The sequence below is a fragment of the Acomys russatus genome, chromosome 5 (genome assembly GCF_903995435.1).
Source record: "Acomys russatus chromosome 5, mAcoRus1.1, whole genome shotgun sequence".
Classification (NCBI taxonomy): Eukaryota; Metazoa; Chordata; class Mammalia; order Rodentia; family Muridae; genus Acomys; species Acomys russatus.
The window spans coordinates 42,132,599-42,159,440 of record NC_067141.1 but is presented as its reverse complement, the minus strand read 5'-3'; the positions used below and the strand labels follow the sequence as shown (position 1 = coordinate 42,159,440).

General features: G+C 41.2%; 1 protein-coding gene and 1 non-coding gene across 2 annotated transcripts in view; one reads left to right on the top strand and one right to left on the bottom strand.

The window, feature by feature from the left end:
- Positions 1 to 26,842, bottom strand: part of Trpm3 (transient receptor potential cation channel subfamily M member 3) — a 903,922-nt gene that overhangs the window by 624,527 nt on the left and 252,553 nt on the right. The window lies entirely within an intron of this gene.
- On the top strand, positions 6,626 to 6,757 carry LOC127190211 (small nucleolar RNA SNORA17). The gene has a single exon (XR_007830719.1). It is a non-coding gene; the product is annotated as a small nucleolar RNA SNORA17 (small nucleolar RNA).

Genomic DNA, 26,842 nt, shown 5'->3' with positions numbered 1-26,842 from the left:
CCCTGAACATATGTCACAGATGGTACACTTTACATATTCGTACATATGAAATAAAAGTAACTAACTAATGATTATAAAAGTAGCTCATAGTCTAGGGTAGGTGATCGATGTACCTGGTCACCCATCAAAAACTCACATGCAGAGGATATGCTACTCTTATGTACTGCTTACAGATGCACCAGTGAACAGAATTGAACCAGTAAGAATCCATACTCTGAACTGAATGTGATAATAACAGGGACCATTTCAATGGAAATAATATTTAAGCTTTGCTAAGATTCAAGAGACGCTGCTATCATAGGTGGGCAAGAATGAGGGCCAATGGGAGAGAAGACTGCAGAAGCAGCACTACCGTATGAGAAGGAAGGCCAATCAACTGGTGGTCATGGAAAGAGACAATGAAGGTAGAGAGTCGGGCAGGAGCAGATCACAGCAGCACATCATGGGATGAGGACAGGAGCCTGATCCAAGTTAAGGGCACAGGGATAGTGCCACAGAGCGACATCTGTGTCGCTTCAGAAACAATCAGCCATAGAGCTCTTTGGAGGTTGACAAGATAGATAAATGGACATAAAAGAGAGGGCTTTAAATGTGCTCAGAAAGGGTTTCATCTTGTTGCTCTTCTCAATGGGGAAAATGCACTTGGCAACCATCTACCAAAGGCATAGACCAGCTTCTGCAGGGCAACTGGTTTCTTATAACTTTTACCTGATACCCGGGCTTCCATCCCTCTCTTTTGTTTCTACTATATTGTTAACCTAATGTTGATTTGGTTTCTTCCTATTTTGAAATGATGATGATTTGCTACAGTAAACACCCTAATCATCAACATAAATTCCCACATCAGTTCTAAATAAAGGTGTGAAATTCACCCTCTAAGAACAACTTCTCATAAAATATGCAACTCTTACAAGGAAGAATTTCAGTAACTCAGATTCATAATCCCTCTGCATCTATAGGCTGGGAGGAGCCAAAGTTCCAGAGAGTAGATCTATATGACACAGGCAAAAGATTCTGGAGAACAATGCAGAATCCAATAGTCAGCTTCTCTGAGTTTTTCGTTCTGAATTTGATTGTCCATCCTTCAGGCTGCCAAAGCACTGCAGAATTGACCTTTACAAAATCACAACCACATCCCATAGTGTAACGACTTAATTCATGCAGCTGCTTTCTTTATTAAAGTTGAGCCTGAGGGGACAGTTTCTTACACATTCCTGCCTCTCTCATATCCAATTCACTATAAGGTTTTCAATACAGGTTTAATGGAGAAAAATATTTACCAGCTGTCGTTTTCCAGGGGTGGGGGGGGGGTGGTGCATGCTTGCAATACTGGAAGTAAGGAGACAGGAAGGAGTGGGCTTCAAGTTTTAGGCCAGCTTGGAATTCAAAGGTCTTTCAAAAGCAAAACAAAACAGGCTTGTTGACTTGCTGACTGGGATGCCAGTGTTTGCTTTATGCTAAGAAATGGCTCAGCTTCTGCCACGATACCTAATGGCCTAACCTCATCCCCTAAGACTCACATGGTAGAAGAAAGAATTGGGTCCCTTAAGTTGTCTTCTGACCTCTACATGCCTGCGGTGATAAGTCTTCCCCCATAGATAAAAAGATAGATGATAGATAGATACATAGATAGATAGATAGATAGATAGATAGATAGATAGATAGATGGAGATAATAAACAACTATATAAATGTAAACATTTATTAAGAAAACACAACTTACACTATCTCAGTAATTCTCTATCAAGAGCAATGTTGTTGTCCTGCAGACACTAGAAATAAATGGAGATTGTGTGTGTGGTGTGTGTGTGTGTGTGTGTCTATCACTGTCACTTAATTGTTAGGGGCTAGAAATGTTTTTAGCTACCTTGTGACACACAAGAACCACTTAAAACATCACTTGATAGCCAAAACAATATATAATGTGCCAGTGTCAGGCATATGGCCTTAGGCTCAAGCTTTATTTGCCATTTTCAAATATTTAAGATGAAATTGTTGCACTCAGATTTGTCTTCTAGAACTGCTTTAAATACAGCTATCATGGGAAACATTGTGAAGGAGACCACCAGTCTCACACTGGGTGTATATTGAAAGAAAGTGAAACCCAGCCTATAAGGGGTGGTTGCCAGGGGCCAGGGCCAGGGGTGCATGTGATAGTGAAATTCTGATCAAAGCATACATTTCAGTCTAACTGTCTAGCCCAACTGAGCTTCCAAATCATGCAAAGAGTATTTTGATTCCCAAGCCTTCTCTCACATGATTCTTTTTTTTGTTTGTTTGTTTTTTGTTTTTTGTTTTTTGTTTCTTGTTTTTTGTTTTTGTTTTGTTTTTCGAGACAGAGTTTCTCTGTGTAGCCTTGGCTGTCCTGGACTCACTTTGTAGATCAGGCTGGCCTTGAACTCACAGAGATCCGCCTGCCTCTGCCTCCCAAGTGCTGGGATTAAAGGCATGCACCACCACACCCAGCTTCTCACATGATTCTTAAATGGTCTTTAAACAGTCTCTCTAAACAAGGGCAAGCCCACATATTTTCAACCTACAAAGTGCCAGTCTTTTGTCATTGTGAAGCTGAACAAGTATTTTATCTTGTGATCCATTCATTATTTTAGATGTAAAACTGGATCTATTTGACCATTTTAACTGTAAGTACACTGTAGGATCATAAGTCTGGAAAAAATGTTTGTGAGCTTCTTTTCTCCTGGAGTAAAGCCAGCCTTGCCTCTTGCTTCTTATAGACAGCTGTTGCCACAATTATCTTGTTTTCAAAAATGAATAATCTATAGCCAACCAAGGGTGCGTAGCTAAATCAAAAGAAAAAAAAAATCCTATTTACTGCATTCCCTCTGATCTCCTTCCAAGACTCGAGACACAACATATGCCACAGGGATTTTGGCCCCTCTGAAGGCTGTTCCCATTTTATTTTCAGAGATATGGTGACCATGAAAGCAGGAGGGAGGGAGGGAGAGAGAGAGAGGGACAGGGAGAGGGAGAGAGAGAGAGAGAGACAGAGAGAGACAGAGAGAGAGAGACAGACAGACAGAGACACAGAGACAGAGACAGAGACAGAGAGAGACAGAGAGACACAGAGAGAGAGACAGAGACAGAGACGACAGAGATGACAGACAGACAGAGACAAAAAAGACAGAGAGAGAGAGAGAGAGAGAGAGAGAGAGAGAGCGCTTCTCATTCTACAGATGACATTTTACTTCCATACTTGAAGTACCCAAGCGTTTGTGAACTTGCTGCAGTTCTGACTTCCTACACAGAGGCTCCTTTGGTTTGTTTCCTGTCACCATTCCTTTCCTGGGTACTCAGCAATAAATAACACTGATCAGTAAGGATTCCCCTGGTTAAAGCACTGTGATAAATGCTTGAAACAACTGATAGGAGCAACAATGTGCATGGGTTTGTGATTTCTGAGGTTTCAGTCCGTTGTCAGCAGGGTTCATTGCTTTGGCCCCAACCAACCAGGAACATTGTGGTAGGAGGAGCATGTAGCATTCCTGGAAGCCATAGAACAGAGAAACACAGAGGAAGATATTAAGGATAAGATATGCTTTTCTCAGTCAGGTGCCAGTGTCCCCTTTCTTTGCATAGGCTCCTATTAGTATCATTTTTTTAAATGAAACTATCAATGGACCATCCATTGGTGAGGCCAAAGCTCTCATGATGCAGCCACTTTTAACAGTGGGTCCATCAGCTAGGGATTAAGCATCCTACACAAGAACTCCTTAGGAAGGACATGTCATAAATAAGTTATAAGACCCAATCTACTACAGAAGGTGAGCAGCATATAAATGGTTTTAATAAAAGGCAAGTCCTGGGAGTATTCAAAAGGAAGAGGTAGTCTGATTGGTGTGTATGGGAAAGTCTTACTAAGGAAGTGTTATTTGAAGGCACAATGTGGGAATGAGGTATTCACCAAGTGGGCGGGGGAGAAACACCTGCAAGTGTTAAGAGAAATAGTGTGCCTGACTTGGGCTCTCCATATAAGTTCCCAGGGCCCAAATAAAAGGTGTGAGCTACAACCATGCTGCCTATAGGATAGGATGATGGAGACAACTCTCAGGCATGCAAGGAATTTGCTCTGTCTCACTCATGTATTTGAGTCTTAGGTGAATGGAGACATGAGTGAGCTGGAATTTGATATAATGTACTCTAAAGGATACCAGTAAGCCCTGCGATCTTCAAAAAACAAGGCAAAGTTGCTCAATAAGATGCAGGAAAAAGTATGTACTGTAGTATCACTTGATAGTCATAATATATAGCTCTTAACATTTGTGGAAATGTCCAGTCATCAATATTATGTACAACTATCAATATATAATGCTCAGGGGAATGCCTAGAAATATAACAACTAGAATATTAGAAGAGTTGTTTTAATGTCACCCTTCTAAACCGGTCTCAAAAACAAACAGACTCCTAATGACATCTCTCTGCCTAATCTGAGAAGCTTCTTTTGTAGTGGATGCTGTCTGGCACAGAGACTCACAAGTGGTCAAGATGCAAAAAATAAGAGCGTGTCGAGTGCTAAGCCCTATGTAGGACACCTATTATATGGACAAAACAAAACAACAACAACAACAACAACAACAAAAACCCCACTCACCTATGGACACTTGAATTTTGACAAAGAAGCCAAATCCATACAATGGGGAAAAAAAGATAGCATCTTCAACAAATTGTGTTGGTCTAACTGGATGTCTACTTGTAGAAAATACAAATAGATCCATATTTATCATCCTGCACAAAACTAAAGTTCAAGTGAATTAAAGACCTCAACATAAAACCAGACACACTAAATCTGTTAGAAGAGAAAGTGGGAAAGAACCTTGAACTCATTGGCATAGGAGACAACTTCCTGAACAAAACACCAACAGTTCAGGCTCTAAGATCACCAATTAATAAAGGAGAGCTCAGAACACTGAAAAGCTTCTATAAGGCAAAAGACACTGTCAACAGAACAAAATGACAGCTTACATACTGGAGAAAGATCTGCACCAGCCCTACATCTGACAAAGGCCTAATATCTAAAACATGTAAAGAAATTAAACACCACTAAACCAAATTATCCAATTAAATAATGGAGTACAGAGCTAAACAGAGAATTCTCAACAGAGAAACATTGAATGGCAGAGAAATACCTAAAGAAATGCTCAACATTCTTAGTTATCAGGGAAATGCAAATCAAAATGACTCTGAGATTCCACCTTAAAATTATCCGAATGGCTATGATCAAAAACTCAAGTGACAGCACATGTTGGCAAAGGGTATGGAGAAAGGGGAGTATTCTTCCATTGCTGATGGGAGTGTAAACTTGGACAAGTATTGTGGAAATCAATCTGGCACTTTCTCCAAAAATTGGGAATAGTATACCCTCAAGGCCCCAGCTACTCCACTCCTAGGCATATACCTGAAAGATGCTCCATCACACAACAAGGACATTTGCTCAACTACGTTCATAGCAGCTTTATTCATAATAGCCAAAATCTGGAAACAACCTAGATGTCCCTCAACCAAAGAATGGATAAAGAAACTGTGGTACGTTTACACAGTGGAATACTACTCAACTATCAAAAACAAGGAAATCTTAAAATTTGCAGGCAAATGGATGGAACTAGAAATGATCATCCTGAGTAAGGTAACTCAGACCAAGAAAGACACACGTGGTATATACTCACTTAAAAGTGGATATTAGCTCAAATAGATGTCCTCTGAGAGACTCCACCAAGAGGGGGAACAAGACAGATGTTGAGACATGCAGCTGGACTCTGGGTGGCGTACTGAGAGTGGTATCAAACAGTGGGGAGATGGAAGGACCCAGAGGGTTCAGGAGCCCAAAAGGAAGCTATCAAGACTGGCAGATCTGGGCCCAGGGGACCCTGCACAAACTGTTGTACCAACTGAGGACAGTGCATGCAGTGAGCCTAGATCTCCTGTTCAGATATAGCCAATGGACAGCTTGTTCTCCATGGTTTTGGGGGTGTGGGGACTCTGACATAAATTCTTGTGCCCCCAATTTGATCACTTCCCCTTGGTGGGGAGGCCCAGAGGCACACAGAGGAGAGGGAGGCAGGCTATCCAGATGAGACCTGATAGGCTGTGGTCATATGGTGGGAGATGAGGTCCCCTTCTATCAGAGGTCTAGGGGAGAGGAATAGGGTGGAAGAAGGAGGAGGGTGGGAATGGTAAGATATAAATGAGGGGATAACAATAGGGATATAATCTGAATAAATTATAATAAATTAAATTTTAAAAAGGAAGTTGCACAAAATTCCACCCTACCATTCTGTCTTTCTTTGTACTCACTTTACACATTATTAAAAATCTTATTTTCTACCTCTTCATGTCAAGGCTGAGTATTTCTTTCAAAACATATACTTTTAAAATTTGTTTAATGCCAACATTTTAAAAATCCTTATGAGTTTGCTTCTTGAATGTGGGTGTAGTCATTTCTCATTAATTCTACAGAAGGAGTGTTTAAATTCCACCACAAAATGTTTTAACAAAGAAATACATTTAATTTGGATGATTTTAAAGGAAGACATTTTTGTAATTATGATATTCTTAAACCTGAGTGTGGAACTCTATTATTTTTAAAAGAATTAATGAAAAAAATCAATTAGTCTGCCCCTAGAGGTGTTGCAGGTGTGGCTGCTGTGTCACAGGTGCATCAGTGGGTGACAGAGAGGAGAGAGGCTATGTCTACATTGAGTGTTCTGACCTGTGACCATCTGAATGATTAGTAGCCTAACATTCCCTGAAAAAAGTGAGCCTGAGATGACCACCAGTCCAGTGCCAGGGTGTCTGTCTGCACAGGGAGCTAGCCTGAGATGACCACCAGTCCAGGGCCAGGGTATCTGTCTGCACAGGGAGCTAGCCTGAGATGACCACCAGTCCAGGGCCAGGGTGTCTGCACAGGGAGCTAGCCTGAGATGACCACCAGTCCAGGGCCAGGGTGTCTGCACAGGGAGCTAGCCTGAGATGACCACCAGTCCAGGGCCAGGGTGTCTGTCTGCACAAGGAGCTAGCCTGAGATGACCACCCGTCCAGGGCCAGGGTGTCTGCACAGGGAGCTAGCCTGAGATGACCACCAGTCGGGGGGGGGGGTGTGGCGCAGATCATGCCTGAGATGACCCCTTCCTGGTGCCATAATGCACAAGTAGCGCCTAGCACTCCTGAGACCAGTCCTGAGATGACTGTAGACACCCAGAGACTCTGGGTGCCACCAAGAGTAGCAAGTAAGTGGTGGAGACATGGAAGAGAGAGAGAAACAGGATGTGGTCACAGTGAATAGAGGCAGAATTGGAGACTCAAAGGTGGTGAGGAACAGCCTGATGGGCGTAGCTGGTGATGCCACATGGGATCATGATGGGGTCCTGGTCAATGCTGCCACTTGGGGCCACTTCTGGGTCTGCGGCCCTGTAGCAGCAGGAGTCTATAACCACCAAAAGCCAGGCTGATGTCTCCGGTCTGAGATGCCACCTGAGGACATCTTGATGTCATAGGACTGTGCAGAACTGGCCCTACCCCTTACCTGGGCATCATAGGGAGCTGACCCTGGGGGCATAAGAGTAGAAGAACTGACCCCTCCCCTAGCTAATTGCCAGACTCAGGAGAGCAGGTTCTGCACCTCATCTTGGTAGCACAGTAAGCTGACCCTGGATATGGGGCTTGCGGGTAAGCCAGCCCAGAGGTTGTGAGTATGGGAGAGCTGGCCCTGTCTCTTATCTGCTGGGTGGTGACACAGACAAGGGACAGATGCCTTCCTTTCTCTCCTTGTCTTTTGCCACCTATGGCAGGTGGGAGAGTTGGCCCTGGGATCATGAGAGTGGGAGAACTGGCCATGTTCCTCACCAGCAGCAACATTTGGGAGAACAGGTCCTGCAGCTTGCCTGGGCAGCAAGGTAGAGCTGGTCCTGGTAGTGAGAGATTACTGGTAAACCCACCCTGAGGGCATAGGAGCAGCACAGCTGGTGGGCAGACCAGCTCAGATACCTTTAAGGCCCAGATCCAGGGTTTTGAATCTACCCCATCTACCCCATCTATGATCTGCTGGCGTGAATGAAAGGGCCAGTCCTGCATATCCAAAACTACAGGATCTCCATGACACAGGCAACAACAGGATACCTGAGAGGAGTCCTAGTAAGGAGTGATGTTCCAGCATTGATGGAGTGGCAGAAGCCAGAGGCCCTATACCAGACTAAATAAAACCATTCCTCCTTTGCTGTATATAAAATATGTTTAGAAAATTTAAATATCGAAATTATTTTGTCATTTTTAAATTTTTAAAAATTTTTTACATAGGGGAGAGAGGGGGGGTGCACTGCAGAGGCTGGAGGAGGGAGTTGGAGCCCCTCAAATGGAGTTACAAGCATTTGTGAGCCAGAACACCTGACGTGGCTTCTGGGATCTGAACTTGGATCCTCTGGAAGACTAGCAGTGGCTCTTAAACACTGTGTTATCTCTCCAGCTCCAACTCCTCTTCTCTTTTTAATCTTTAAGAATTCTTTAAGCACAACACAGATAGATGATCAAAAGATGAGAGACCTTTCTGGCAGCAATTTAAATTCCTTCTGGAGCTTACTGGGACTCTTCTGCCCAATGTCCTTTAGAAGAAGACGTTTGGATCAGATGGAATAGATTAAACACTAAGAACAATATGTACTATTTTCAGAGACAGGAGTGAAGATGTGTGCTAGAAGCTGTTGCCTTGTGCTCCCACCACAGTAAGCAAGCTTCAAGGCACCTGACTTCAGTGCCTTTGCTTTGAAGCTTCTCTTCAAACGCTTGCCTCCTCCACCATGTGCAGCTGAGGGCTATCCATGAGTCTGTTATGGGAGTGGAGCATCATGGGAAAAGCCCTTTCTTAGTAAAGGGCATCAACATCTCTGCTCATGTTTCTCCAATATGCAGCACTTGGCTGCGTTCTTTGGCTGCTGCTTACTCTTCCCTCATCTTCCTAGCCACTGACTGATTTTTCTGTTTTTCCCTCTTGCACTTTAAAATCAAGGGGCCTGTTTAACTGAAACGCAGCATTTTCAGTGTTGTTATCAATGGACACTGCATTCCAAGTTCCTTTTGAGCACTTGTGCCTTATCCTGAGTGTCAACCAGTTTGCTACGCTGCTTCCTGTCTGTTTAAAGGAAGAGAACTGATGTCGGTCTCCAGTTTCCATGCCACAAGCAGTTCAGGCTACACAGAAGCACAAACAAAAGTAGTTCTAGTATATTCTATGTCATTTTATTATTACATTGATACTATTACATTGATATTATTACATTTTACCCTCTGTGGTAAAAAATATTAAAGATGAGATACAGCCTCTTAAGTTTTTGAGATTTTGTAAACAGTTCTGTAGACTAAAGGCACAGCAACTTTGCAGTTCCCATGACCTCCAGTCTATGGCAGCCACTATTTCATTCTTTTTTCTTTCTTTCTTTCTTTCTTTTTTTCTTTTCTTTCTTTTTTTTTTTTTTTTTTTTTTTTTTTTTTTTTTTTTTAAGATTAATTTATTTAGTATACTGTGTTCTGTCTGCATGTAATACCTGCAGGCCAGAAGAGGGCACCAGATTTCATAGTAGATGGTTGTGAGTCATCATGTGGTTGCTGGGAATTGAACTCAGGACCTTTGGAAGAGCAGGCAGTGCTCTTAACCTCTGAGCCATCTCTCCAACACCAACACTATTTCATTCTTTAACACTGAGTATTTTAGCTATCTCATATGCATGGTACCATGCAGTACTTAACATAATATTCAGTGTTTCAATTAATGGATACAATTTTAATCCTTTAATACTATCTTTTTCTATTAGAAAAAAATCTTCTTGGTGTCATCTTTCCCCTCTGACTCTTACAGTCTTTCTACCTCCTCTTACAAATAGTTCCCTGATCCCTGGGTGGATAAGGGATGGGGAACTGAAGACATTCCATCTAAGACTGGGTGTTTCAAGATTTCTCACTCTGCATATTGTTCAGTTGTGGGTTACTACACATACAATCTGATAGTGACTGTGGCAGCATGCAAAGGGGCTACACTGGTCTAATCCAGATAGGGTCCCGTCAGTGGAATGGGAGTGGACATGAACACCCATCTCTAACCAAAAAGCCATCTCCAATGGACAACCACTTGTAGAGGAAAACAGGTTTTCTCTAATGGAATCTCAGTGGATGTATAAACCACACATAAGGGCAGGCCCCATGACCAGCATTAAACGGCCAACACAAAGCAAATGCAGTAGTATTTTTGTGCAATTTTTGTCTATTATTGTTTTGTTTGGGCATTTACAAATTTTTTACTGGTCTTTTGTTTGTATATTATATTTTATACTTTTGTGTTTTTGTGATGTGTGTTTGTTTGTATGGATGTGTGTCTGTCATTTGTGTGTGATTCTGCTTTTTTCTACTATTGTGGTTGTTTATTTTTATGTTGATTTTCTTAAGATAAATAGAAAGAACATATGAAGTCAGATGGGTGAAGAGGATCCAGGAGGAGACAAGAAAAGGGGAAACATAATCAGAATATATTGTATAAAAGGTTATTTTCAATACATTTTTTAAAAGAAAAGAAAAAAGAAGTCATGTCAAATATTAAAAGTTCATTTTAATTCCACAGGACTCAAACTGTAAACAATGATCAAAGTTTACCTGTTGATCCTCCATGATAAACTCAGGGAGAATGCCATAGAATCTACTCCTTCTGCCTGGAAGACCGTATCTCCCTTTACTTTTTCCCTGCTTCTCCCTATGTTCCAACCCTCTCACTTCCTTGTCTCACCCTCCAAGTCTCCGAGTACATTGTGTCACCTCCTTAAAAAAGATTTCCTGACGCCTCAGCTAACACCACATCCACTATCATTCATCCTCTAACACCCCAGAGTAGTTAACATGTATCAAAACTGTAACAAATAAATCACATGGGCGATCATATCTGTCATCCCACATAGATGAATACACCACAAGGGCAAGACATATTTTGGTTTTAATTACCTCTGTGGCCTCACATCCAACAAATGGCTGCCCCTAAGAGCCAAGGTAGATGATTATTGAGTGAATAAAAAATACATGGTTATGTTATTGGGTATTAATTTGCTAAGTGCACTGGATTGTGTCACCTTCCTGTCTCTCCACCAGGCCATGGGGAGATTTAGAAGACACATGGAAATTCCTTGCTCAGACCAGATCCATCACCTCAGCTGATCCTTGATCCCAGGACTTGAATGGCCCTAAGCCACATCTCACTAAGTGAAGACACTTCTTTTAAATTCCAGAAATATAAATGGTAACTTGTTTAATGTTACAGATTCTAAACTGGAATGGATGGAGCTGGGCTTTTAAATATCATTTTGTTAATATTCTCAGGGGTGATAAGTAATGACAACACCCATCATCACAAGAATACAACAAACCTCAAATCTCCGCTGTTACAGCTTCCGGAGTACCCAAGAAAGGCATCCTGTGTCTCAGACTCTTGTGAGCAGCCACCTTGAAATTGCTCCTATTCTTTGAAGCTGATACCAATTCTGATGAACAGATGACCGGTGCTAACTTGTTGAGAAACTGAAATACTTTGTGTGGATAACGTAAAAATAGCTTGGAGTTATTGGTTTCATGTGCTAACTTGTTTTGAGCCTATGAGATGTGTGAGGTCGAGAGTGACTGGTCAATCAAGCAATGCTGGTACTGGAAGTGAATGCTGTAAAGGAGATCTGATGTCCTCTAATGAGTTTATGGGAATCAGTAGCAAATCTGCTTCCAGGAGTCAGAGACAACTTCTCAGTAAAAGTGATAATTGCACTGATCTTTGAAAGAGAAATAACAATTAGCAGTCGGAGGCTCTCACAGGCAAACCACAAAGGTGTGACTTGAGGAAAACATGTGGTATAATTAATGCTGGACCGAGAGCATAGGGTGGGAAAAGATGGAGGTTAGGGCTGAATAGTGGAGATGCTCTCTAACTATTAGAAATACATTGCATAAAAGCATTTTAAATAAAAATCATGCAACATTAGATTTCTATCCAGAGAGCTTATTCATGTTATTCATGGCTTGGAAAGGTATTTCTATTTTTAAGTGAAAAGAAATAAATGTAGTGTAACTAGAGAAAATATTTTTAAAAAATGTTTCATTCAACTATTAGATGTGGAAAACAGGGTTATTTTTATATACACGATCTCTTGTGATCTGACATCATGAATATTCTAGTCTGCTGTAATCTATGAACCATGTCAGAGGCATGGCAGGGACCAGGGAGGTATTCAGATTAATAGGAAAATGAGCACATTTCGTCTCCAAGTCAATGAAGTGTGACCTGTATCTCAACACCTACACAGAGCAACAGAGCAGAATAATCTCATCTGAAATGAAAGTTTACAAGGAGGAAGACCCATCATTTATCTGTGAGCCGGGAGAGCCAGGTCAAGAACTAAAAGGACAAAGACATAGTCTTTGATGTCTAAAGTAAGGGTTGTAAACATTAAACTCTGCTTTCTAACATCATGAAGGAGACTCGGAGAAAACGGAATCAACAAGGCTTTCCTTGGAAATCAGGGAAAGCAGGGGAAATGCATGATAAAAATCCACTAAGACTCTTGAAAGTTTTACAACACATCCTTGGGGATCTGCTTGCATGGAATTCCCATTGGACTTTGGCTCTTATGAATGTTCAACAATAGATCTTGCTTGTGTTATGATGGAAGAACAAGAGTTGGAAATGTTAACACATCACATTTAAATTCATGGTTAACTTTAATATCACTCAACAGGATAGACTCGATTTCTGAATGTCTCGCTGCATATAAGATCACATAGCATACCTACGGAGAGTAAAAGTCTTTCATTATATCTAGTCTTGTAATTCTATAGGTCCAACCTAATTTTTGTTCAGAACTATACTTCTGTTCAAATGTGGCTGTTCAGTGTATATCTCTTTCCCTACTTAAAACCCCTCTCAGAATATATTTCAGACCTTTATAAAGTCTTATAATCTGGCCCTTGAACCCTAGAGTCATCTCGTCTACCTCTCACACTATTGCAGTAAATGCTGGGTGCAATCCTTCATGGCACCAAGCTTCTTTGTTCAAGGAGTCCTAGAAAGTATTGTTTCTCTTAACTAGATCCCCCCCTGCCACTGGCTCAGTGTTCACTCAATCAGTTATTTATAATTCTCCCCTAAACCCAGCTCTTCTCTACTATGTTAAGCAATAAGCAAGTGGCTCCCAAGGATTCTCTCTTCCTAGTATGCACATCCTGTGTCAATTCCCTTTATCCAGTGTCAGCACCAATCTGTGTGACCAGTAGACCGTGCTAAGAATGTGACCTTCAAGGGCAGAGCATGAGGTACCCACTGCTCTGTCACTGCTCTCATGGATCTGTTGTTTGGGAAGATTCTGCTAATTTGTCATCAAGACTCTCTGTGGCTCTAACAGAATAATCCATGAGAGAAGGATTGGTACCTCTATGCTGACAGTCAATAGAAGTAAGCCCTCTTAGAAGCAGAGCCTCCAGCCCTGTTGAGCCTTTACACACTTGCAACTTTCTCAGACCCTGAGACAACTACACAGCCAAGTTATTCTTAAGTTCTTGCCTGGCAAAAATTGTTTTAAAAAACCTTTAAAAATATTGTTTTTCAATCTTCTGGTTTGAGGAACAATTTTTTAATACCAAGATTAACTATTGTGTCTTTTCATGCTGGTCTTTCCTAGTACCCAATCTAAGGAGATCATACCATCCTGTACTTTGCAAATCACCCATTTTATTTTCTTTCATGAACACATGCAAAGCCTGCTTCCTTGCTTTTATTAGGTTAGCTATTTCCCATCCCTCTCAAGCAAAGTTTAAAATACTTTAAGACAACAAAATCTGCCTCTTTCATTACAGTGTATGATCAGACCTGTATCTTCTAGACCCAATAATCATTAAAGGCCCCAAAATCATTAAAGGTCTATTGTATATTCTTCTGGAGACAAACATTAGATCAACAATCAGAACTCCTTCCTGCTACTTACCTTCTTGCTGAAGCAGTATGACTTCTGGCCAGTGCTGCAAGCGTGTGCACACTTTGAGTTTTACAATTGCCTTGGTATCTTCCTAGTCTGGCTGTTTCTTCTCCACATGCCACCTGGTGTCAATAGCAGATATACACTGAGCCCTAATCTCAACACCTAAGTTATACACCTAAGTTGGCACATGGTCAGTCCTGAAGGATGACTCTTGTCCATCCCCAACTCTGGACTATTTCATGCCAGCGCCAATTGGCTTTTGCTGATGCTATTCATCATCCCTTCTTCTCCTTAACCCCAACCCCCAGCCATTAAATCCAAAGTTCAGAAATGGACTTAATCACCACTAAATCCTTGTATTTTGGGGAATGACGAGAGATGACACAGTGGTTAGGACACTTTCTATATAAATGTCACAACCCCTGGTTTATTTCCTGGAACCCATATAAAGACAGAAAAAGATCCATTTTCAAAAAGTTGTCCCCTGATCTCCACTTTCATGCTGTGGCATGCACATCCACTTAAATATCATGTAACCACATACAAACACTCACACATATGCACACACTAATAAATAAAAATATAAATTAAAACATTTTAAAGTACAGGAATAAATAAACTTTTCCCACAACAGCTTTATGGGTCGAAGGCTTCATTTCACCTATATATTTAAAAAAAAAAGAGTAGTTAACGATTAAAAAGATCCAACTAACTACTGTCTCCAAGAAACAATTTAATTGGCAAAGACAAATACTGAAATATTTAGATTAAGTCTTCAAAAATCTCAGAGACCTACAGAGTATGACATTTAAAGAAATTTTATTTGTTTTGAGGATTCTTTGAAAATAAGACAGGTTGACTCCTGGCAATACCCAGCCTGCCTCAAAGAAGGAAATGAGCATTGAGGAACCTCATTATGGAGATGGTTTCAGATGTAGTAAACTAGCCACTGGACAAAAATGTCCTTGTTTTCTGCCACAGACAAAATTCTACCTGAAATGGGCAAGCTTGGATGCAAGTGGAGTTGACGGCCAAACTCTGCCAAGACAGGGTAAGCAAGTCCTCAATGTCCCTGCTTCACAAACATGTCTGTCAGATAAAGTGGGCCAGAAGGCTGAAAATGATGCTCCAACATGTTAAAGAGTTTCGAGTGACTGTTCGGGTAGCAAAGTGTCTCTGTCCTCCCCACCACCCACCCCCCCCCATTTTGGAAGCTGCTGACATGCCCTTCCTATTTACTCAGCTAATTAATTTTATTCTTTCTCAAGTCGCTGATCAGGTTGAAGACAACGAGACATTATGAGTATAAGATAAATATAACAATTGTTTTGTGGTTCTTGTGTATATATATTGTATATCAGTGTAATGATATAAATGTATAGGTAAAGGTTTTTTTTAAGTTAGACCAAAAAAAGGAATTGTGGAGGAATGCTGAGTGAATGTATCAACTGTCAATAAAGCGCTGTTTAGCCAATCAGCTGGGGAGAAGGACAGGAAGTGGAAGGCAGGACTTCCTGGAGGGGAGGAGAAAGTTTGACGGTTGGAAGAGGATGGTAGGGACATGAAGAGGACCAGCCCATGGGTCATAGTGGCAAGTGCTTGGAATATATGTATGTATTAAGGTTTAGAGTAGTTTGTTTAGTTTAAAAGTAGATTAGAGTCAGTTTAGACTCTGCCCAGCGAAGTGTTGGCAGCTTTAAAGTACATTTCAGTCTCCTTGTGTCAGTTATTTGCTTTGTAGGCCAAACGGATACAAATTACTGTAACAACACCATTCTAAATATTAAAAAAACTGAAAGTATCGTCCCTAAAATTGACATATGACAGGGAACCACAGTCTATTGGCCAATATAGTACTCGGGTTCTTAACTAGAGTAGTTAAGACAAGAGAAAGAAACAAAAAGGTAATACAAAGAAGTCAAATTATTGTATTTGAAAATAACCTTGCCACATAATTACAAGAACCAAAAACTCAACCATAAAATACTTAACTCTTATAAACACTTTCAGCAAAATAAGAGGAAAAAATAACATAGAAGCTCAGTAGCTTTTGTATATTCCAGTAATGTGCCTGCCAAGAAAGAAATCAGGGGTAAAATTTTATTCATAATAGCTTCAAAAAATAACTAAGAAGAAAGCTAATCAAGAAGGTCAAAGAAATCCACAATGAAACAGTAGAAAATGGGCACATCCACACCCCTAATGCCATGATCATGGATTGGCAGAATACTGTGAACATTTCTTTATTACTAAAGGCAAACTACAGCAAAGAATATAATTCTAGTTAAACATTCAATGACATTCTTTATAGAATTAGAAAATAAGAATCCCAAAAATCCAATGGAAACACAAACAATCATAAATAACCAAATGTCACTAAGCAAAAAGAGCAGAGCTGGGGCTATCTGAAAGTCTGTTGTCAAACTATACCATAGAGCTATGGCAACAACAACAGTGGCACAGCACTATACAAAGCAGACATAGAGGAACTATACACACTAAGATAGAACAGAGGACCCCAAAAGAAGCCCACACAGTCACAGTAGATCTTTGACAAAGGTGTATAAATCATGTGATAGAAACAAAGATGGCTGGAGCAGACCCCCTGCTCAAACTATTGCACTAACCAAGGACAATACAATAGTAAACATCGAACCTCTACTCTGATCTATCCAATGGACAGGACTTTCTCCACAGTTATGTGGAGAGCGGGGACTGACGCTGACATGAACTCTGGTGCTCCATATTTGACTACCTCCCCTTGGTGGGGAGGCCTGGTGGCACTCAAAGAAAGAATAAGCAGGCTACCAAGATGAGACTTGGTAGCCTATGACCATATAGTTGGGGAGGAGGTCCCCCTCAGTCATAGACCTAGGGGAGGGGAATAGGGTGAAAGCAGGAGGGAGGGAGTAATGGGAGGATATAAGTGATGGGATAACAATTGAGTTGTAATCTGAATAAATTAATAAAGTTTTTTTAAAAAAGAAACAAAGATGGCTTTAACAAACAGCACTGGGGAGACTGGATAGCCACATGTAAGAAAATGAAAGATCCGCATCACCCACAATGCATAAACTCAATTAAAATGGAGATCTTAATACCTCAAATTTGGAGTTTACTAGAGGACAATGTATGCAAAACTCTTTAAGATGTAGGTATAGGCATAGTCTTTCTGAAAAGGACTTCAATAGTACAACTATTAAAATTTAAAATTCTCATGCAGCAAAGGAAACGATGAGGAAAGTGAAAAGATACTCTACCAAAAGGAAGAAAATCTGTCAACTCCACATCTAATGGGGGATTACTGTTTAGAATATATCAAGACGTCCAAAAAAATTTAGGTGAAATTAATACCCTAAAAATAAACTATTCAATAAATACATGAGCTAATGAATGAGATAACTCTCAAAAGAATAACTATAAATGGCCAAAAAAAAGCATCCAACATTCTCAGCCATTAATGAAATGCAACTTAAAATTGCTTTGAGATTCCACTTCACTGTAGTCAGTCTAACTATTACTAAGATAATAAATGACAGTAAGATTGTGAGGAGACAGGATCTATGACAGACAGCTGATGAGGTTGGAAAGTAGTGGCACTGCCACTGTGGAGATCATAATGGAGCTTCATGAAAATAGAACTACCTTTTGATTTGTCTTTATCATGTATATAGTTGAAGTTTCTAAATTATCTAAGGGCTACAGCTCACCCACGTTTATTGTTGTACTAAACACAGCAGCCATGAAATGTAACCAACCTGGATGTCTATCTACAGAAGGCATAATGGAATTTTATTACACCATAAAGGAAAATGAAATCATGCAGAAAAAGGGATGGGATTAGGGGACATGCTGTTAAATAAAATAAGCCTGATTCAGATGTTACTTATGCTTATTACATATATACATATATTATATATAGAATATGAAAATAGAAGGGGCCTGTGAGAGGGGAGGAAGACTCTTGGGAAATAAGAAGTTCCTAGGATATTTGTGATTTTAGAACAGAAGAGGAGAACTTTTGAGAAGGGGGTAGGCAGTGGGGAAGAACATTAGGAGAAATGTCGGTGAGGGCAGTAAATATGTAATAAAATACATGTATAAAAATATCACAAGGACAGTGCATGCCATTGAGGATGAGGGGCAAGGGCAATACTGCTCCATTGCTAGTGAGAGTGCAACCTTGAACAGCCACTAAGGAAATCAATGTGGAAGTTCTTCAGAAAATTGGAACTCAGTCTACCTCAAGACTCACCTATGCCATTCTTGGGCATATACCCAAAGGATGCTCCATCCTACCAGGAGCACACATGTTCAACTATGTTCATACACCTTTATTCATAATAGCCAGAAACTAGAAACAACTTAGATGCAGTATTATTCAGCTGTTTAAAAAAAAAAAAAAATGACATCATGAATAGGGCTACCTCAAGGTCCAGCTATTCCACTCCTTGGAATATACCCAAAAGATGCTCCACCACACGACAAAGATATATGCTCAACCATGTTCACAGCAGCCTTATTTGTAATAGCCAGACCCTGGAAACAACCTACATGTCCCTCAGTTGAAGAATGGATAAAGAAACTGTGGTTCGCTTACACTATGGAATACTACTCAGCTATTAAAAACAAGGGAATCCTGAAATTTACAGGCAAATGGATGGAACTAGAAATGATCATCCTGAGTGAGTTAACCCAGACCCAGGAAGATACACATGGCATATATCCACTTACAATTAGACACTAGCTCAACAGGGATGTCCCCTGAAAGTCTTCACTTAGCAGGAGATTGGGATAGATGCTGGGACTTTCTATTGGGACTTCACGTGAGAGAGGTATGGGAGAATGGGGAAATAGAAGGATCCAGAGGGTCCTAGAAACCTACAAGAAGACCATCAAGGCTGGCGGATCTGGACCCAGGTGGGGTCTGTTCAAACTGCTGTACCAACCAAGGACAAGGCATGCAGTAAACCTAGAACTCCTATTCAGATCTAGCCAATGGACACCACGTTCTCCACAGTTGTGTGGAGATCAGGAACTGACTCTGACATGAACTCTGGTGCCCCCTATTTGGCCACTTCCCCTTGGTAGGGAGGCCTGGTGGCACTTGGCTACCAGGGTGAGACCAGATAGGCTGTGATCATATGGTGGAGGGGTCCCCTTCTGTCACAGACCTAGGGGAGGGGACTAGGGTGAAAGAGGGAGGGAGGGGAACAGGAAGATACAAGTGAGGGAATAACAATTTAGATGTAATCTGAATAAACTACTTAAATTTAAAAAATGACATCATGAAACTTCCAGGCAAAAGGATGCAACTAGAAAAAAAATCATCCTGAGTGAGGTAACCCAGACCCAGAAAGATAAATATGGCATGTATTCACTTATAAGTGGATATTAACTGTTAAGAATTATTACTGTTGGGTGTGGTGGTGCACACCTTTAATCCCAGCACTTGGGAGGCAGAGGCAGTGGAATTGATATGAGTTCAAGGCCAGCCTGGTCTACAAAGCCAGTCCAGGACAGCCAAGGCTACACAGAGAGACCATGTCTTGAAGAACCAAAAAAAGAAAAACTTAAAAAAGAAAATGATTACCAAGCTACATTCTGTAGATGCATAGATGTTAGTTAAAGAGGGAGGCTCTGGCAGGGTGAAGGGTAGGCGGTGGGCACATGGATCTCTTTGGGAAGGGGAAATAGAATAGATTTTTCAGGTGGACTGGGAGTGGGAGAGAGTACAGGGAGAGACAGTTGCGATTGGGGGAACACTTGGGGATCAGTGTGGAAACCGAGTGCAGTGGAATCTATGAGGGTGACCCTAGTGAGGACTCCTAGTAACAGAGGATAAGAGCCTCTACTGGCCATGTCTTGGTCTTGTATTTAGGGGTGGGACTAGGCTACATAGTTAAGTTTTGGTTGAGGAGGTCCCATGGAGATCTCTAAGCAACCCAAGCTAATGCTAGGATAGAAGGCCACTCTGAAAACTAACAGTAGATCCCCATTGCACAGGACGACTTCCACATAGCTCATTGAACATAAAGAAGTCAAAATGGTATGGGCTCGGAGCCAAACTCTGCAGGCTACAAAAAGAGAAACTGGGCAGAAACCCAGTTACAAAACCCTCCACATACAATCTATTCTGCCTGCAAGATGTGCTAGGGTAATGGTGGTACAGACTTATGAAAGTGGCCAAGTGATGTTTGGTTTAGTGTGAGGCCCAGTCACAAGAGGGAACCCATGCCCTGCACTGTCTAGATGGCTGGGAACCTAGGACTGGATAGCCTGGAGACCTAGGGTAAAACCAATATGACTGGCAAGAAAAAGAAAAAGAAAAAAATGATTCCTAATGATATTCTGCTATACTCTTAGATCAGTGCCTTGTCCAATTGTCATCAGAGCTATTTCCCCCTACAGCAAATGGGATACACTCAACTCTCATGAGAAGCTATTTAAAGCTATTTAAGAGCTGCACAGGGAGTGAGAGTCAGTCAGTTCGGAGTCAGTTGGGAATCAGTTGAGGGGTAGTACAGCACAGTAGAGTTCTTGGCAGTTTAGTCTGTGGAATCCAGAGGCAGTTTTTACCAGGCCAGTTTTACAGAGAGAAACATCTAGACATAGGTGAATATAGAAAGAGCCAGAGAATAAGAAGGATCTAGAAGATTAGAACAGACGGTTAGAGTTAGTTTGAGGCCAAGCAGAACAATTCAGTCAGAAGTGAGAGAACCCAGTTTGAATCAGTCAGCTTGGAGAGAATTTTTAGCCAGAACAGCTTAGTTGAACCAGCTATTCAGAATTCAGAAACAGCTCTAAAGAGTGAGCTTATTCAGCAGTAAGCCTCTGAGATGACAATTACATCTGGGGAATAAAATATACATTTACATCAACAGAAATTGCAAGCACAGGGCTTGCATGTGCCTCCAACATGTCCTCTGCTTATATGTTATGGCTGTTAGTTTAGAGTTCTTGTGGAGCTCCTAAGAGTGGAAGTAGTTGCATCTCTGGCTCTTCTGCCTGCTCTTGAGACTCTTGTCATCCTCTTGGGTTTCCTTGCCCAGCCTCAATCTAAGGATGCTCACTTTGTCTTATTGTATCTTGTTTTGTCATGTATGGCTGTTATCTCTTGGAGCCCTGCTCTTTTCTGAATTGAAAATGGAGGGGGAGCAAATGTCAGGGAGATGGAATATGGTTGGAGCTGGGAGGAGGGAAAGGGGGGAAATTGTAGCTGGGATGTATTGTATGGGAAAAGAATCTATTTCCCATTTGAAAAACTACAAATAAAAGTATCACAATGAAACTCATGTGGGTCCCGAGGATGGAACTCAGGTCTTTAGTCTTGACAGCAAGTGCTTTTGCCACAAAGCCATCTTGCCAGGCTTTCTTCATCTTCTGAATCTTCTTCTATTACCCATAATTCCTTCTTTACACTTTCACTTATTTCAATCCATGTCTATATTGTGACAAGATATGTTCAACATAAAATTCCCCATCTCAACAGTCTCAGTAACTCAGCTCATTCACCCTGTTGTTCAGTCTCCTGAAGATCTTCATTTTTGCAAGACTAAAACTCCTTCTTTCCTCTCCCCAGCCCCAGAAGAACATCCTTTTCTTCTCTGCTTCTATGGTTTGCAGAAATTCAATAAGTGGACCCATGAACCCTTTGTCATTCTGTGATGGCCTTGTTTCACTTGACATAATGCCCTCCTCATGGTAGCACATGTCCAAATTTTCTCCCATTTAGGGGGAGCATTCTTTACATTGTTTTAGAATCGACTGTGCATTCTTACAGTGTTGTGTTCATCCATATATCTGTTGCTAGATACGCTAGATAGATGGGTTGCTCCCCTGTCTCAGCTACAGTGAAAACACTGATGCAAATGTGAATGTGGACAGTTCTCCGAAATCACACTCTCTGTTCTACTTTATTCTCCTGCCTCTCCCTGCTGTCACTGTGTAGGAGCTTTACATTCTGCAGTGCATTCTGCTCTCTCTAATACACTGGCACCTATAGAACTCAGACGCTGTCTCCTGGTGTGTTGGTCTTATAACTTGTGTCTGTATTATCTTTCCTAAATGTACTAATGTATCACATCTTGGTCACCTGTGGGCTCCTCAGGACCAGCGCTGATGGGACAGGGACGTATTATAGAGCCAGATTGCTGCTGGTTAAGCCCTGGTCTGGCACTTCCTAGGCAAATAACCCTGAGCAATTTATTTAATCTCTATGCTGTTCATTGCTTAAATCTAATATTGTACCAGACTCAATGGGCCACCATAAGGGTAAGAAAAAGCACAGAAGTGTATTACAATGAAGAATCTCAATCTCAAATAGCAGATCAAGGAAGAGCTATATAACCTCAGACTTTACAGCACAACAAAAATTACTGATCAAACTAAAATTAACAATTTCTCTTTAAAGACATTAATTTAGGTTAGTATCCCAACAGTGTTAATTATTTATGCAGTTCAACTGGTTTATCTATAAAGTCAGGCATGTTTGTTTGAAGAAAGTGTTTTCAGATGAAGACTAGATCCATACAGTAATGCGGAGACTGGTCCAGGCACCTCATGCATCCTCCATTCCCCTCTTAGAACTGAGTCTAATAAAAGTCATCACAGTTCAGGGTTTGGATGAGCAATGAGACTGCAGAATTGTGATGATGCAGAGGACAGGGCCAAGCATGCTGGGAATCTTGTCTAGCAGATTTCTACTGAGACAGGGTGTGTCTTTTCATTATCATTTAGAAGTTTATCTATTAAAAAAAACACCATCCTTTATGTAATATAGCATTTAGACACACACACACACACACACACACACACACACACACACACACACACTCGGACATACAGCTTCCGCTGACCATAATAACATCACTTAATTTACTCCTTTAATTCTGGAGAAAGTAACAAGTTGGTGATTTGCTTTGTTTCAAAAACATAATTTTAATATGTACATGCTATTAACAATTTTTTACTTTGCCATTGAATCAAGCTGTTCGTTGAGCAGATGATGCTACCTACCTTTCTGATCTTCAGACTTCTGCTATAATACAAATGTTTCTAATTATGAGTCTCACTTGTTTTTAAGTTAATGCCCACACTTCTAAACAGAACTGAAGACACTGTTCCTAAAACACTATCCTCAAGCAAGTGCTGGTTACTTTTGCTATTAAGATTTTACAAGTCAAAGGGCTGAGACAATGGTTCAGAGGTTAGAGGTGACTGCAGCCAAGTCTGAAGACCTTCTGCAGAGTGGAAAAAGTGGACTGAAAATGCACATGGAGGAATTCATGCCCACATAGGTACACATATGCATATATATAATAAATAATAAAATGCAATACATTTAAAAAATATTCCATAGATTAAATAGTGCACACAGCTAAGAGACTATTACTTCTGGGAAATGATGCAAAATCCATATTAACTTCTAATTAGGAAAAAAGAATTGAGAATCATGTGAACTTTTTATTTACTTACAGTGCATGTTAAAATCTTGTTCAAAATATCTTTCATTGTTAAATTTTTGAAATTTCTAAAATTTGTAATACTCTTCTCTTTAATGCCAACCTATTTTAAATTAGTAACGGTCAAAAGCAGATTTTTCAAGATTAAGGTATAGGAGATGCGGAGGACTACAGTAACAGTTCCACACATTGTGTATTTGTAAAATGGACCGAATGGGTACTTTCCATTCTTTGTTTTAAAATGCAAGTCCTCCTCCACGTGGACAAGCTTCAGGCTCTAGTTCTGGGTGGATAGGCATTGTCTGTTGGAAATAATTCCAGACTTGCATTCTTAGAATTAGCCACGAGAGGGCACCAGAAGCATTACATAAAGAGATGTTGCCACCTTTCCCCTCTTTCTATTTTTTTTTTTTTTAATACTCAGGAGTAGCTGAAAAGCTGCCACCCGGAAACTGATGCAGAAATGTCTTGCACTACTCTGCAGTCGCCAATCCTTTTACTTGGCAAACTCAAGAGTGAAGCAAAGGCCAGCTTGTCCCTGTTTAACAACGTCGAATGAAAGGCCATTTCACCTCAGGGCTGTTAAATCCAAACCGAATAATGCCTAAGCGGTTTGGTCCAAGCCATCTCAAGGGCTCCAGCGAAGGCTTTCTTCACGGATGATGAGCAGCAGTTCCGCTGCTCTCACACGCATGTTACTTGATCCTGCTGATTTTCCTAGCCCACCTTCCCAGCTGGAGTTTCCAAATCAAGTTCCACTGAGAACTGCCACCTGGCTGGCTTGACAATCACTCTGCGGGTGCAAATTAACCCATTTAGTTCATAAATTTCAAACAGTGCCTTACTCGGTCTACAAAAGCAAAACAATGCCACAGCAAAAATTACACATATCTCCCCTACGACCTTCCTCTAAATCCTATTTCCTCTGATGCAGCAGTCCTGCCAGCGATCGCCCCCCACCCCCGGCGGCGAGGGAGGGAGAAGAGGGAGGCAAACACCTATTCCTGAGCGATCTGACAATTTAGCAGACACTAATGTCCTTCCACTGGTCCATAGAGGAAGGGGGTGGGTGGGTGTCCGGTAGGCACAGGTGTCACCAGACTGTCCGAGGGAACTGTTTTGTAGTTTTCTAATCAACTTGTTGCTAGTAAGCAATAGTAATTCAAATTAAGCAAAACCAAGGGAGGGCGTGTAATTTATTCAAGGCTGCAATCTGTTTGTTGCCAGCAGCCAGGATCCCGCTGCGATCTGCCCTTCATGTGCAAAGCTCCGCTAGCAACAGTCCATCTCCCATCCCGAGGGGACATCTCTGCCCAGAGACTCCAGACTATTAGCACACTTCTTCTTCACCGCATTTCTAACTGACGTAGCTTTTTTGTCATTTCTACCCAAATGAGTTCAGTGAGAAAGACCAAACTAAGTAAGCAGTATTTTCTGAGAACAGTCAGTAGTCGACCCTCAGAAGGCAGAGAGGAAATGCGACAGAGGCGGGTGTGGTGTGGTGAATTTCATCCAGTGCCACCTGGAGTGGGTTTACTGAGAGCCTGAGGTAGATAATCTGCCCAATGCCGGCTTGCTTCTCAGACTTGATCTAGCCCCCTTATTCGAACCGCTCTGTGGATCGCAGCTACACAAGCCTACTTCCTGCTTTCCAGATTGACAACCTCTCCCCTGCCCGGGTTGCTCTTCTCACACTCCCACAGGTTTTTTCCTATGTTTAATTCAAAACTCAAATGTCATCTGTCTCAGCTTCCCCTTGACACCATTTCCAGTCTTTGTGTGTGTGTGCTCATTTCTCTTGCATTCTCTGAGCCAAGGCAAATTCCTTAGCACTGGGCTTCCTCTGCTCACCAGTGTCAACTCAGAGCCCAGCAACTCTCCTCTTCATAGTTGTCTTTTATTAGGTGCTCGGTAAATAATTGATTTATGACTGACTGCATGAGATTATTCTCAAAAACTTAATTATCCTCAATACTTTGTATAAGAAAACCGCGGGTTTTCAATGACTCCTGTTATCCTTTCAGGATTAACTATCTGATATGAGAAATGTGGAGCTGGATGGTGAGAGAAACAATAGTAGGTGCCTGTATGGCCCAAGTGTAAAAATCAACCAGAAAGCTGGGTGGCTTGGAAGGATCGATGCCCCGCCTTCCTCCATTCTAGAAGTTTAAGAACACACCCAAGGAGCCTCCTCCGCTGCCTGCCCACTCTCCATCCGCGCATCATTTATGCTATCAACACACAAAATCCATCCATATTATCTTGGACCAGGAAAGGGAGGAAAGCCTTAATCCAAGAGACAAAATAAATATGTATGAGGCATTGGGATACACAAGACTCTATACGAGCCTTTAGCAACATCCAAAAAGAATAGGCATATGGCTTGGGGAGAGGGAAGAGCCTTTGAAAGGCAACTGTTGCACTGCAGTGCTCACCAAAGGTCACAACTTCAGAAGCTGACATATAAGATAAGATCTTGCCCGTTAGACTGTGTGTCAGAGGAATACGTTCTTTACCTCTTACGGCACCAACAGGAGGCCATGCCATTTACGATTCCCTAATGGGAATCCCTTGCTCAGCTCAGCTGCTCAGCATTGCCCCATTCTTTGAGCCATGTGCTATACACAATGCCCCCATACACACCCTATATACACACGTATATTAGTATATTTATTAAGAGCTGAGGTTTCCTAGACATTTATGGGTAGTTATGGAGGCGTAAGACCTCATGGCTCCAAACCAACTTCCTAGAAGGTAGCAGCTTTACATGGTCTCATTTTTGATGAATTTTGTGCTAAAAAGCTGGGAAAGTTGGCTATTCTTTGTTCGATATGGAAAATTCTTAACACCTATTGATCTCTTAATAAAAATGTACATTATTGCTTATTTTAAACACTTGACACTTTATTCAAATTACTACATCAAAACAAGAGATGAACCTTGAGGAGAGATGAAGGCGTGATACCTTGAGGCTCAGAATATGGTATATAGTGTATGTATGTCATTGTCTGGTTGTAAATTGATAGTTGATTATAGACAAAAATTGTCACCATCACTGATACTGTTTACATATACTACTCCATTATTTTATATTTATAGATATGTATATACATACATGCATACATGCATGCCCACACAGAGAGACAAAAATAGGCCCTATAAGAGAATAATTTTTCACACACACATACATGGAAATACAAGAGAGATTAAAAAATACTAATTATGGAGTTGGCTGGTGGGGAAATGAAGAGATTTCCTTGGACACCAGTAGGATGAATGCAGAAGGAGGAAGAAGAAGATGAAGATGAATACAGAAGATGAGGAACACAGACACCAGAATTTAGTCTCTAGGCAGAGGGCCACTCAAAGGGACCCAGAT